We start from the raw sequence: 14,295 nt of genomic DNA on the forward strand, positions 1-14,295 counted from the left end.
AATTGGATTCTATTGTATTATTTGTTAAGCTTAGTGCTAAATATTCATAGATGTAAACATAGAGGTTGTTGACTTGCTTGCTAAGGGAGAAAGATATAATTACTATAATGCCTAGCACAACTGTCGAATAGTGAGAAGGTGGCTACCAAAACTACATGAAGTAAAATTGTTTTGTTTTTGAGTTTTTTTTTTCTTGCCTTACATCCCATGAAAAGAAACAGAAGGAGATGAGAGTATGGTATTTTCAGCATGGGGGAAAACATATGTAAATCTACAGAGATAAATGAGAAACATTTAGGAAACAGAATGTAACATATGCAGTAGCGTCAACAGGTAAAAGTTTACAAGCTGGGGATTCATTGTCCACAAAGAAGTTTGAATTTTATTCTTATGATGGAAAGCAGAATAAAGTTTCTAAGGGAAAAAGGGAGTGGTATGAAAAGATTTGTGCTTTGGAAATATACATATATATTGACTTGAAGGAAGCCTGATTGTGGTAAATTGTCTTATTCTGTGCTCTAGTCCCTAGTCACACCTCATTCTGTGCTCACATCCCTAGTCTCCATGTGGTTTTCCTTGATTCCCTATAGATAAAGTACACTTCCCTCACCTACTGACTGGCCTGGCCAGGTGACTTGCACCCAGGAACTGTGAGTGAGGTAACAGACTGTCAGTTCCAGAGAAATGCTTTAAGAAGCAGTGGGCATATCTACCATTCACTCACTCATTTCCTTCTGCAATAAGGACAGTATGTCCCAAAGAGGGGCTGCTTCTTCAGCCTGGGGATGAGAATATGAGGATGCATGGAGTACAAGCTGTAGTCGTCTATCAGCAATTGTTTACATCTAACATGAGAAAAGGAAATGTTATTGCTGGAGGCCACTGAAATTTTGAGACTTTTTATTAGCTACATAGTATATTGACAAGATATACTTACTTAATTTTTTACTGCTTATTTATTTTTTTGAGAGAGAGAGAGAGAGAGAGGGAGAGAGAACGAGTGAGGGAGGGGGAGAGACAGAGGGAGACACAGAATTCAAGGCAGGCTCCAGGCTCTGAGCCATCAGCACAGAGCCTGATGCGAGACTTGAACCCACAAACTGTGAGATCATGACCTGAGCCGAAGTCGGAGGCTTAACCGACGACAGAGCCACCCAGGCTCCCAGACAAGATGTACTTAGTTAGAACTGAATCAGTAAGAGTGAAGGAAGAGTGGATTAAAAGGAATGTAAGCAGGATGATACAAAGTAGTGAATGGCCAAGAAAAGTCAAAGATGATTCTTAGTCACCTGGGTGGATAACTAACTACTATTGCAGTGCAGGCAGTAGATTCATTTTACCCTCAAAAGAATGCTGGAATATAAATATTGTATTTTCCCTTTAACAGATGAAAAACTTTATACTCAAAGTCTGTCCAAGGTCAAACCAGAGGTTAGTAGGGAAAACAAAGATGGTAACATCACACCCCATTATTAATGAAGAGGGAGGAATAAGTTTGTGGGTAACAGTGAGTGGTAACGATGTGATTTTCTCAGTTGCAAGATAGACCTCACTTTAAACATAATCAATTGATCCATTTCTCTGATATTTTCAAGACTTAATCAGACTATGGTCACTGCTAGAACTAATATCTTCAAGTTGCTATTTCTCCTTCTACATATCTTGGATCTGATTTATTTGCATAACCTAATTCGCAAACAGTTCCCAATAATGGATGACAATACGGCTGCCTGTAATTTGGAGATGATGATCACAGAGGAAGAAACCCCAATTAAAATAAATGTATCGAGGAGGATCTTACTGGATCTCTTTGAGCCAGGTGTCTATCTTCTGGACTAATTTCCGTGGACTGAGGAATGACTGACTAGGTCTATAGCTTAAGGTGTGCAAAATAATGAGATAGATGATCCCTTGAGAACTAAAGTTGTTAAAGGTTATTATGAGGAGTAAGCAGGGGCTATGTGTAATAAAGTATGAAAGATTTGTAGTTTCTTACAAATTTATTTTGAGCCTTACGTGGTATATCCAGTGACAGTGGATATATTGTTGGAACTCAGAAGAAAGAACTTCAGTGAAGCTACTGAGTTTTAAATCATTGACAGATAGAGGTCAGTTCAGGTCTTAAGACTTTCTGTTCTATTTCTATAATGTTTTCAGTGAATTTTACATTCATTTATTTTTCCAACTTATAGTATCCTTCCTAATTTAAAAATTAATTTCAATGGTACTTGCTTTGGCAGCACATACTCTAAAATTAAATGATTCAGAGATTAGCATAGCCTCTGTGCAAAGATGACACAAAAAAGTAATTTGAATAATCATTTATTAATACATTATAAACTCATATATATGTGCATACACACACACCATGTTTGCCTTGATGGAAGCATATTGTTTAAATTATTCCTTTTTTCACATTTTTATCACATTGCATTTCTTAAAGCATTGATCCATATCTTCACAATGGAACATCAAAGATCAGCAACATCATGTATAACCAGAGATGTGCAGAAAGAATGAAATCATTTCAAGCAATCACGGTTAAATTGGTTGTATCTGGATCTTTGCTCAAATGTTCTTTTAAACTATTGCGAAAAGAAAACTCAAGAACAACCACCTACTTATGGAATTGAGAGATTTAGTATACATTCTTTTAAAAAAAGATTTAAAAACCTGATGTTTTACATCCAATTTGACATATGTTCTTACTGTAAGGTCTAGTACAGTAAATGTTTTCTTCTTTTGAAACTACATGGCAAGGAGTTCCTTTTTTATAAGCATATGCTGTTGCAAAGGGAAGTTACGTAGTCTTGAGACATTCAGATACAATCAGAATTAGGACAAATTAAGCTGATTAAAACAGGTTGGTGAATGGAAAAAAGAAAGAATAGAATTGTTTTAAGGTACTAAACAAAATAAGTGTCCTAGGAAAGACACATTTCAAAAGACAAAATATAGTATATATCAAGTTAGCAATTGCTCTAAATAGTCTGGATTAATGTTATTGAAAAATTCATTTTTCAAGTATGCTGCAAAAAATAAGAATATAAATATTAATTCAAAGTTGATACAAGAATTTTTTTCCCCAAAGCCCTTTCAACACAAAACTTCCTGTGCAGTTTAGTAAAGCATAAATGTGCAATGCTGTGGCTTCGCTATTGAGGATAAATGACCCCTTTATTCCTGCACTTACATATCTCATTAATGCACTTATATATCTAGGTATTTTTTTTCCATCTACTTTTTTATTTTGGTTTACATTTGCTGATAGTTGTTGCCCTTGACCATTCTGTATATGACCATCAATTTATTTTTTAATTTTTTTAACATTTATTTATTATTGAGGGACAGAGAGAGACAGAGCATGAACATGGTGGGGGGGGGGGTGGGCAGAGAGAGGAGGAGACACAGAATCCGAAACAGGCTCCAGGCTCTGAGCTGTCAGCATAGAGCCTGATGCGGGGCTCGAACTCACAAACCACGAGATCATGACCTGAGCCGAAGTCAGATGCTTAACAGACTGAGCCACCCAGGCACCCCCCTTTTTTTTAAATTTTTATGACCATCAATTTAAAACAACTAAAAAGGGAGACATGACAAAAACAACATGAACAACCATATTCTTCTTTTACATGAAGGCACATGCCTATTATTTATATACTATTAGGTAATAAGTACCATAAGCATTAACAAAACCAGTATTTTCCACAGAGTAGAAGTTTTAATACTGTTTTCCCTAAGAGTTTGTGTAATATTAGTGTTATAATGGAAGTTTTGCTTTGTTGTTGAATTTGCCTTTTCTTTTTATTGGTGCAAGGGGAGACTGAAGCAAACATATGAGATGATTTCAATATTCATAGCAAAAAAATTTCAAAAAAAATGATTGAATTATAAAACTCAAAAAAATAAAACACTTTGAAAAAAAACACTTTGTAATATGGTATCTGATTGTGGAGAAAAAATAGGCAGCTTAGAATGACTTCTTTCCATGCTGAGATGTAAGCAGGTTAACAAATGTTAAATGTAGAAAATAAATATTGAAATATCCTTGTTCAAACTAATATATATCATGTACATCACCCCCAACAATTATTACGATTTATGTTTAAAGAATTTGAAGGGTTTTTTTTTCCTTTAACTTCTGAATTTCTTTATAATTTTTTGGTGAATTATATGCTGTGAGATTTCTATCAGAATTCATATAACTGAGACAATAGCAAAATCTCCTTTTTTGTGAATGTCACTAGCATTACTTTTTAATAGTTATAGTTGAAATTCAAACATAATATTATTATTGAGATGATAATTTAAATGTTAAAACAAATTTGATGCTGATTATATTATATATCAATGATGTTTTATTATACCACCAAGAGAAGCTGCATTAAATAACACAGGCATTAAAAATTGTTTAGGAAAGAATAATTACCATTTTGGTGCATTACAATATATTGATAAAGAAATATATCTATCCCTAGGCTCTATTTGACATTGATAAACTCTATTATTTTTCCCTTCAAAAATATATGCAGATAGAGATTAAAAATTAAATCAGTTATGTCCAATAGTAGGATTTAGATGTACATAGGCTTGATTGCCAAACTGATATATTGGCCCAAGAAAGTTGACATGACTACAAATGTGATATTTTCCAGGAGAGGACTCACGCCAAGAAATAAGGACTTAGGCCCTATGAGTAAATCAGTAAGTTAGCAACAAAGTCTGCAGAAAGGAGTGTGTAAAAACACTTTAAAATATTTTTAAAAAACCACAAAATTATAAACCCTTATCCACAAAGAACATTATACTGGAACAGCCTAAGAAAAAGAAGAACAAAAAGGAAAGATGTGATCTCTTATTTCACTTGCAGGTGGCATACAAGCTGAATGCCATGATCCCATTGTCCTCTGTGGACAGTGATACAGCTGTAGAGACCGATGGGGGACTTAATTATTTATCAAGAAACAACAGTGGAGTTTCTATTCCTGAAGGAAGAATGTAATGACAGGGAGGCAGAAGAGAGAGAAAAGAGGACAAGGAATGGAGGAGGGAGGGAGGAGAAAGAGGTGAGAAAGAGTGAGCATAATCCTCTAGAAAAGAATAGCAGTGATATTTAGAAGGAGACTTATTGCACCTGTCAAGAGGAATTGTATCCATGGCCAGAGCCACATGCTCAGTGGGAGATAACAGAAGAGAGGAAGCCCTCAACAGTGCATTGGAGTTATAAAGGAGAGTTACAGAAATGCTCAGGAGAAAATTCATTTTTTTGTGTGTAAGCAAAGTTCACCTGAGCATTCCTAGATTTTATTTTATTTTCCTTATGGCTGAGGTGGGTTGTAGTGGACATTTTAGAGGCTGCATATTTCATATCAACATGTTTGGGCTAAAGACAGAGAACTTCAAGATAACAGGATACTCAACTTGTACACATACTCCAATTGCATGCATAAGAAATAAGTTTTGAGAAGTGTACATCATATTTAATTCCCAAAGATAAACAATATTTATTCTCTATCATTGAATATGGAATTGGGGCCCAATAGAGAAGGAGAATCCCTAAATATAGACTGGCATAACTTAAGAATGTTTGTAAAAGCTCCAAAATGATTGTCTTAAAAAGCAGTTATGATTGATGTTTTGGCTTAACTGATTGCACTAATAGTTTGCCTGCAGGCAGCTGTCAGCAAAGACTCAAAATAGCATTTTTTTTCTAACAGTACAATGAATGAAGCACATCTATAAAATTATGGTCACAAGAGTTTCTTGAACTATTCTGTTTCCATATTTATATATATGACCCAGAGGCCTTACTTACAAAGATTATCATATTTTCAGCACAGAAAGTATATATAAGATTTTCACAAGATACCTTGAAATGGCTCCAAATTGTTTCTGGCAAAAGAAGTGCCCCAAATTATAAATTCTTCTCTCATGTATTTCAAGTTAAAATTACACTAAATACATGTAAAGATAACATATGGTGGGCAAAATGACTTGCTCTCACAACTAAGAGGAGCTGCTTTGCTTCATTTCGAGGCATCAGTAAGATTCTAAGAAACATACAAGCAATATGCCTGTCTTTTTTCCACCTTTGTGTTGCTCATAATGCCTAGCACAGTAACTTACATGAATTTTTCCTTCATCGATTTTTATAGATATGAATATAGATATCAAAAGATCAAACTTTTGTATGTTTTTTGAAACTATAAAAATTCTACAAATTTGAGCTTTACTGGGGAATTTGGGTGTGAATTTGGCTGAGTGCATTTTCAAGAATTCTATAAAGAACTTATGCCATAAGGAAGAATCATGGAATATTATCAAATATAATTCAGGAATCATATTGAAAGAAGGAAAAGGAAAAAAGAAAAATTGAAATAAGACAAAGGCCAGAAAGTTGTGGCTCATGAATTATATATAGCCAAACTGATTTTTTTTTAAAAAGGCCAAATGAAAAAATATTGTGAAATGGTAAAGACACAGAGACTTGAACTACTAAACTATAATGCTACAAGTCTTTATTATATGTTTTAACTTCTCTTCACAAGCCATTCATCTATGATTGGGTTGATAAAGCAACTGCTACAGTGTTAGAGAAAGAAATGATTAAAAACCCTCTGATGGTGGTTTATGTTACAATCAGTAATTCCCAAAGAGCTCCCCATTGAATACTGGAGAATTTAGATCTATTTTTTTTTTTTTTTATGTAGGATAAAGAAAGGAAATACATAGAGACAAATGTAGAACCCAAGAGAATAGGGATCGCTTATTTCCAGCGTCATAGCAAATCAAACTATGCGAGCCAAGCCATTTTTTTAATTGGAATTATGCCTTTTAATTGGAATCATGTTAAAAAGTGTACTTTGGGGACATTTAATATCTTAACTCTTTAATATGTAGTCTTCTTATTCACAAGCAAAATTTTCTCATTTTAATGAATACTGTTTATCCCAGCACATACATTTTTATGTATTTTTATTTTATATTTTGGGCCTTATTAGTATATTTAATGTAATTTAAAACATGCTATATGCTTTCCAGTAGCATAACTTGCATATTTGACACTTATATAAAATCATTTTCTTAGCACTCCCTTTCAAGTTTAAAGAAATAAGTAATAGATTTTAGGAGTTTGTTATCTTACAATAATTTCATAAGTTTTTCACATTCAAAGAAAAAAATTTCAAATAAGGACAAAATTTGCAATGTTAAATCCAATTTCTAGGATAGCTCCACAATATGGGGAGACTGAAGCTGAGAAATCAATTAAGAATGATTTTCCAAAAACGTAGTGAAGACTGTATGAATACTTGAAGTACCTATTTAATTGAAAATAGACATCTGTTTTAATAGGCATTTCTTGCCTTAAACCTATGGTACAACTATACATTATTTGTACATAAACTTTTGATTTTATGTACGTGAATCTGGTTCTGAATTAACAATCAATTTCACCACTCAGTTTCACTATCTAAAAGTTATGCAGCTGATACTTAACTTGAGGAACTGAAGCTGTCATTGGTTTCTTGACCTGAGCAGGAATATTGGAGTTGATAGTCACGTGTTGAAACCAGAGAGGGTCTTTCTAAGTAGATTCATTCTGAAAAATCCTAGGGAAGGAAATACATCAGGCCAGATTTTGTGAAAAAGTATGCATAATCCCTAGTGTAACTCACAGGTTTATCACTGGATGAGGTAATTGTTGAGTTCAGGGGAATGGAGCAGTGTGATTATACCCCAACCAGAGTGGGCACAACAAGGTTGGAATGCCATCTGAGAAGATGGCTAAAATAACTGATACAGGCTGAGAAGCCTATTTATATCTAACAAAATTAAGCCTCTGGTAAGAAGCAAAACACATCTATGAATCCTCAAGTTACCAGCATTTATTTCAAATGAATGCTTCTGGGAAAAATCTGTAGTTATAGGCTACCTTTCAAAATTCTTCAGTCATTTAAAAGTATTTTTAAAAGTTCTCATTTCCCAAAGAATGTATGCTTGTGCCTTGGGATGATGGTGAAATCAAAGGAGAAAGACCACTCATTTTCCTATAACTCTAATTCCACTCATCAACTATGATGTAAGCATGATTTAAAACAATTTAACTAGGAAATTGTTTAAAATATTTTTATACACGTTTAATTGCTTTCTAACATAAACAAAGAACCAGTTGAAAAGTCTTCAGTATAAATTTTATGACCACAAAATAAACACAACAGTATATCACCAACAGGCTTTATAAATACAACAATATCATTTATTCCTCTATCGCAGTCACTAACCGCACTATGTATCATTTGAATCTATCACTTCACAATCAACATTTTGAGTTTTTATCCATTAGGTAGTAGATTATTATTATTATTATTATTATAGCATAGAATTCCATTGCATGAATAATCCACATATCATTCTACTGTTGTTTGACATCTAGGTTCCTTGAAAATTTTGGCTGCAAAAATATGCTGCTTTCAAAGGTTCCATATATTTTGTTGTAGGTAGGAAGATAGATAGATAGATACATACGTACATACATACATACATACATACATTTAGAAACTGAGATTTATGAATATTTTGGATACACACCTAAAAGTGAAATTACTGGGTTTTATATTATATATATCTTCCTTTTGTAGATGCCACCAAAATGCTCTCCAAAGTGGTTATACTAATTTATATTCCACTAGCAGGGAATGAGAATTTTAGCTTCTTGAAATCTTTGCTAACACTTTGTATTATTGATTTTTAAAAACTTAACCATTTCTGTGGATATAAAAGATTCATATTGTGATTTTAATTTGCATTTCCATGGTGAATAATAAGTTTGAACACATTTCTTTATTTTTTTTAAATTTTTTTTAACGTTTATTTATTTTTGAGACAGAGAGAGGACAGAGTATGAACGGGGGAGGGTCAGAGAGAGGGAGACACAGAATCGGAAGCAGGCTCCAGGCTCTGAGCTGTCAGCACAGAGCCCAACACGGGACTCGAACTCACGGACCGCGAGATCATGACCTGAGCCGAAGTCGGCCGCCTAACCGACTGAGCCACCCAGGCGCCCCAATATTTCTTTATTTTTAAACATTTTGACATACTCCTTTGTGATGTGCCTATTAAAGTTTATTTACACATTTTTATATTCTGGTTTGTTTTATTAATGATGTTCAGAAATTCTTAATAAATACTACATGTAAGTTCTTTATAAGTATTTTGTTAAGTATCTTCCCCCAATTTATGACTATATTTTCACTCTGTAAATAGTATGCAATAATTCCTGATCTTACTGTAGTATAATTGAGCAATCTTTTCCTTTCTTGTGTGTGAATTTTGTGTCTTGCTTGCAAAAAGAAAAATATGTTGCTACCTTAAGGTTATGAAGACACGTTCCTATTTTTTGCTCCTGGAAGCCTTATTATTTAATTTTTCAAATTCACCATCATGATTCCTTTTTAAATTATTTTTGTTTAGGCCACAAAATTAAGGATAGCTGTTTCATCGTAGATAGCCAATACTTCGATAAAAACTTTTTCCCTATTACATTTCACTGTCATTTTTGTAGCAAATTAAGTGTCCATTTATGTTTAGGACTATTTCCAGACTTTCTATTACGTTTTATTGATCTCCTTGTCTATCTTTTCACTAATGTACACAGGTTTACACCGCATCACTTTCAGTTAATCTTTATATCTGGTAGCCTAAGTCCTCCAACTTTATATTAAAATGCCCCATTGAATATTTCCTCCTTTGCTCGCCTGTATTTTGTACTAACTTTTTAGGTGCCCCTGATAGGTTGGAGCCTCTTCAGCTTCTAGGTCTGTAGAGAAGGGAGTGACAGCTGCAATAAGCTGGCTCTGGAACCACTAGAACGGTGTGGATTTTTGATGATGCTACACAGGCCAGGGAGCGGGACAAGCCATAACAGACATGGCTGTGAAATGTGGAGTGATACCTAAACAAATCTAGTACACACTCAGAGATGCTGTACCTGATGATGATATCCACATGTCATATCAGAACAAGGTAATTGTACTTCTTCCCCAAGAAGCGAGATGCAAGTCTAATTAATCTTTAAAGATTAGAGCTAGACTGGGTGTTATATGTAAGTGATGAATAACTAAATTCTACAAGACACCAATTTTACCATGCATGTTAACTAGCTAGAATTTAAATAAATCTTTAAAATAAATTGGCGCTAGTGTTTGAAAGTTCAGTGTAGTCCTCTGTGCTGCAATTCCATTGTGAGATCACACAATGGAATACATGAGTTCCAATCAAATAAATCCTCTTTAAGAAGAACTTTAAAGTTCTTCTTGGGCAAATTCATTGAGGAATTTTTAGCATGGACTGTGTCTTACCTGATATAAACATTTTATGAATTTTGTAAAGTATGATCATGGTACGATTATTTTTTAAAAACATAAATCCCTATGAGTTAGAGATACATTCTGAATGAAGTATTTATGGTTAAATGATATGATTTGGGAATGTTGCTTTGTAATACTCCAGTGAATGACAACCACAAAAAACAAATATATGGTGGAGAGATATATGAAACAATATTGACAAAGATATTGATATTTTGAAGCTGAGCAGTAGGTATCTGGGAATTTATTATGTTATTCTTTTTCCCTTTGTATATTTTTGAAAATTTCCATAGCAGAATAAAAATAAATGAATATGCTATTCCATTTGAAAGAAGAATATTTACATTAATGAACACATAAAAAAATCCTTAGATTGATCCCTTAAATGTAAACATCAAAAAAAGACCTTTTTACATGCATAAAAGTCATTCAATTGAACTGCTGACTTTTCCAGCAATAGGAAAATCTGTTAACATGTGTAGCTGTTAACCAATTACCACCCATTATAAAAGGAAATATATTCACTAAAAAATCTAAAATATGAAGTTGCTTTTTTGGCATCACTAGGCAAATGGCCTTATAGAAGATTATAAAATAATATTATAAAAGTTTTATTAAAACAAATCTATTTGAAATGTTTTTAAATGTTTTCTTTCTGTTGTGTTTTTTTCAAAAATATTTAACTCATACAATGGTATTGTAATTTGAAATATTCAATATATTCTGATGTTGCTATTATAAAAAAGTTTTACTTTCAAAATCATTTCTTATCTCTTAGAATTACTTTTCATCAGTTATTTATTTCATGATGAAGTACTCCTCATTATTATTATTATGGTAATGCATCCCTGGCTTAATTTGTCTATGATGAAAACATTCATCCTACCATTTTTTTGTTTTTTTTTTTTTAGTACAGAAGTGATTTTATTTTATTCCCTTTGTGATTATGTTAGTGAAAATTTCTTGAGTCTAAAAAAGGAAAAGTGCTCCCTTGTAAATAATTTATAATCATAAAAGTTGGGTTTGAGGTGGGATTGGGTACTAATATCATCACTCTGCTCTCCTCACTTCTGAGGTTTAGAAATAAAATATAAACGCAGGGGACAAAATACAAACAGAAAGAAATGCTACTTTATTAATGGCTGGGTAGCACCCCGATAGATTTCGATAGAATTCATAGCTCAGTCCAAAATGCATTATCAGAACCTCCAGTAGCCTTTCACTTGCAATTAGTTTTGCCAACTCCGTAGAACAGGCTGTGACTTGAAGTAACCACTAGTTCTCACACAGAGATGCTAAGAGAGACTGATAGGCTGTCTGAACCTTCCTCGGAGTGGCAAGTCTTGGAAATACCTATCATAGGAGGTACAAAAATCAAGCATATTACATATACCTCGGAAGTAGTTCTAAAGGTTAGAGAGTGAATTCATATCTTTAAGACACAGTTAACCCAGCCACTTATTAAAATGTGCGGCTGATGAAAGGACTTCGCTCCACAAATACTTCATTTGTCCCACTAGTTGATAACTGCACTTGAATCCACCTCTACATTTCTTCCCTCAGGGTAGCTAGATAGGTGGATATTACAGTAGACACTGAACGGGTGCCTGGGTGGCTCAGTCGGTTAAGTGCCTGATGTGGGCTCAGGTCATGATCTCATTGTTAGTGAGCTCGAGCCCCACATAGGACTCTGTGCTGAGGGGTCAGAGCCTAAGCCTGCTTTGAACTCTGTGTCTCCCTCTCTCTCTCTGCCCTTCCCCACTTGCACTCTCGCACTCCCTCTCTCTTAAAAATAAACATTAAAAAAAATAAGGTAAGCACTATATATGATAAGCATCTGTCCTTTTTTAAATAAAATTCATAAATTATTGACATTAGTTCAGTCATTTGCTTATTAAAAACAAAAAAAAGCTGGTAACTCCATGTGTAGCTTAGCATGGTAACTCCACACTAAAATATACGTGTCTTAAGGATGCATGTATTTTGCTTACCCTTTTGATTCCAGAACCTAACATGGTACTCATCATAGAGTAAGTGATCAATAAAGATTTCTCCGAGGAGTATTAAATAACATACTGCTAATAACATTAATCTCCTCATTACTAATATAGCATAAGCGATGAGTCCAATATATGGATACAGATACAGATCACAATTCTATGAATTATGTATTTTAGTGCCATCTGTAAATTGTGAAATTAAGAGTAAGATCTCAACAATGACCCCTACAGGTGCCTGGGTGGCGTGCTCTGTTGGGTGTCCAACTCTTGATTTCGGCTCAGGTCATGATCTCACGGTTTGTGAGTTCAAGCTCTGCATTGGGCTCTGCACTGACAGTGTGGAGACTGGAAGTCTCTCTCTCTGCCCTTCCCCTGCATGCATGCCCACTATCTCTCTCTCTCAAAATAAATAAATAAATAAATAAATAAATAAATAAATAAATAAATAAGCTTTAAACAAAATAAAAGAATGTTTTAAAAAAATGACCCCTAAATCATAAAATCTTTGATTAGGTAAAGGTTGAAACCAAGAACTCTAAATCCTGTGTGTTTTCTCACATTTTTCTGTCATCTTCTAAAACTTTTTTTTTCCTTTTCAAGGGAATATATGGGGCTGTATTTATGCCAAAATTAGTAAAAAATTGAGCAAACATATCATGTGTAGTATTTCACAATATTGTTGGTGCTTGATTCCATGTCAAGGTATTGGCTTCTTAACTGTTCAGAAATTTGAAATGTGTGAGTTATCTGGGTCTGCCAAATGATGCATGTCACCAAACCACCTGCAATCTCTTATAAATAATCAAGTCACCATTAAGCTGTATCAATTTCCTTAGGAACAGACCTATGGCTGACATTGACAAGCTAGGGACAAGCTGCGTCTTCTAAAAATGATGCTATATTCCATTGCTTTCAAAACTTTTTTGGCTCCCTTAGTGGCAAAGCTTTCCAAGACATACTAGATACTGACAATTCATACTACTGTATCTTTCTAAAATATATACTTCACCTTATCCACCTTGTTCCCTCTATCAGATCACTGTGCTTCTCTTATATAAATGAGTGTGTTTCCTTATGTTAAAATTGGACATGATTATTTTAAAGTATTTTGTCTTTTCTAAAAAGCTAATAATGGAACAGTTGTTCACTATAGATGGATATGTCCTTATCATTGATGGTATGGCATCCTTTTTCCTATTAACAATAAAGACATTTAAAACTCCTACCTTGGGGCACCTGGATGGCTCTGTCAGTTAAATGTCTGACTACTGATTTTAGCTCAGATCTCAGGGTTTCAAGTTCAAGCCCCGCACTGGGCTTTAAGCTGGGAGTGAAGCCTACTTAAAAAAAATTAATAAAACTCCTATTTCATAGCCTTCTTTTATTAAATTTTCAGCTCTACCATTACCTCACCTTTTCTTGCTTTTTACTTCATGAAGTTGTTGGATGATTTTAACATTTATGTCATTATTAACTATAAAGTTACTTCCATTATAAATGAAACATAGTTTGTTATTATTACTTTTTGTGTTGACCTTATTTAAATACCACAGTCCAAGTATTTTAATATATATGAGTCTCACAAATCATATGTAATTCTGTAAAGATGTTTTAGGTATCTTTAGCTATCTATTTAAAATCAAGAGCATCCTAAAGCCTTAGTTCTCGTGATGTGTTTCAGAGGATGCTTTTTGATAACAATATTCATTTTTGGAGGAAAAGGTGTTCTGAAGACGTTGCTTGAGAGCATGATGATTGAAGCGTCATAAAACGTGATGACCTTCTATATCAAATGCTTGAAATGATTTATAAGTCTTCAGATTTGGATGAAAACTGATTTTGCTTCCAATATCATATAGGTGTTCAAACCTACTTTATTATGTGTAGATGTCTTTCTTTAGTGTCAGAGCACCTGCATTGGATACTTC

General features: G+C 33.8%; 1 non-coding gene across 1 annotated transcript; it reads left to right on the forward strand.

The window, feature by feature from the left end:
* The first annotated feature begins 2,224 nt into the window (after positions 1-2,224).
* LOC122229015 lies at positions 2,225-2,327 on the forward strand. Its single transcript, XR_006206885.1, has one exon. It is a non-coding gene; the product is annotated as a U6 spliceosomal RNA (small nuclear RNA).
* The last annotated feature ends 11,968 nt before the right edge of the window (positions 2,328-14,295 follow it).

The sequence above is a fragment of the Panthera leo genome, chromosome C1 (genome assembly GCF_018350215.1).
Source record: "Panthera leo isolate Ple1 chromosome C1, P.leo_Ple1_pat1.1, whole genome shotgun sequence".
In the NCBI taxonomy this organism is placed as follows: domain Eukaryota; kingdom Metazoa; phylum Chordata; class Mammalia; order Carnivora; family Felidae; genus Panthera; species Panthera leo.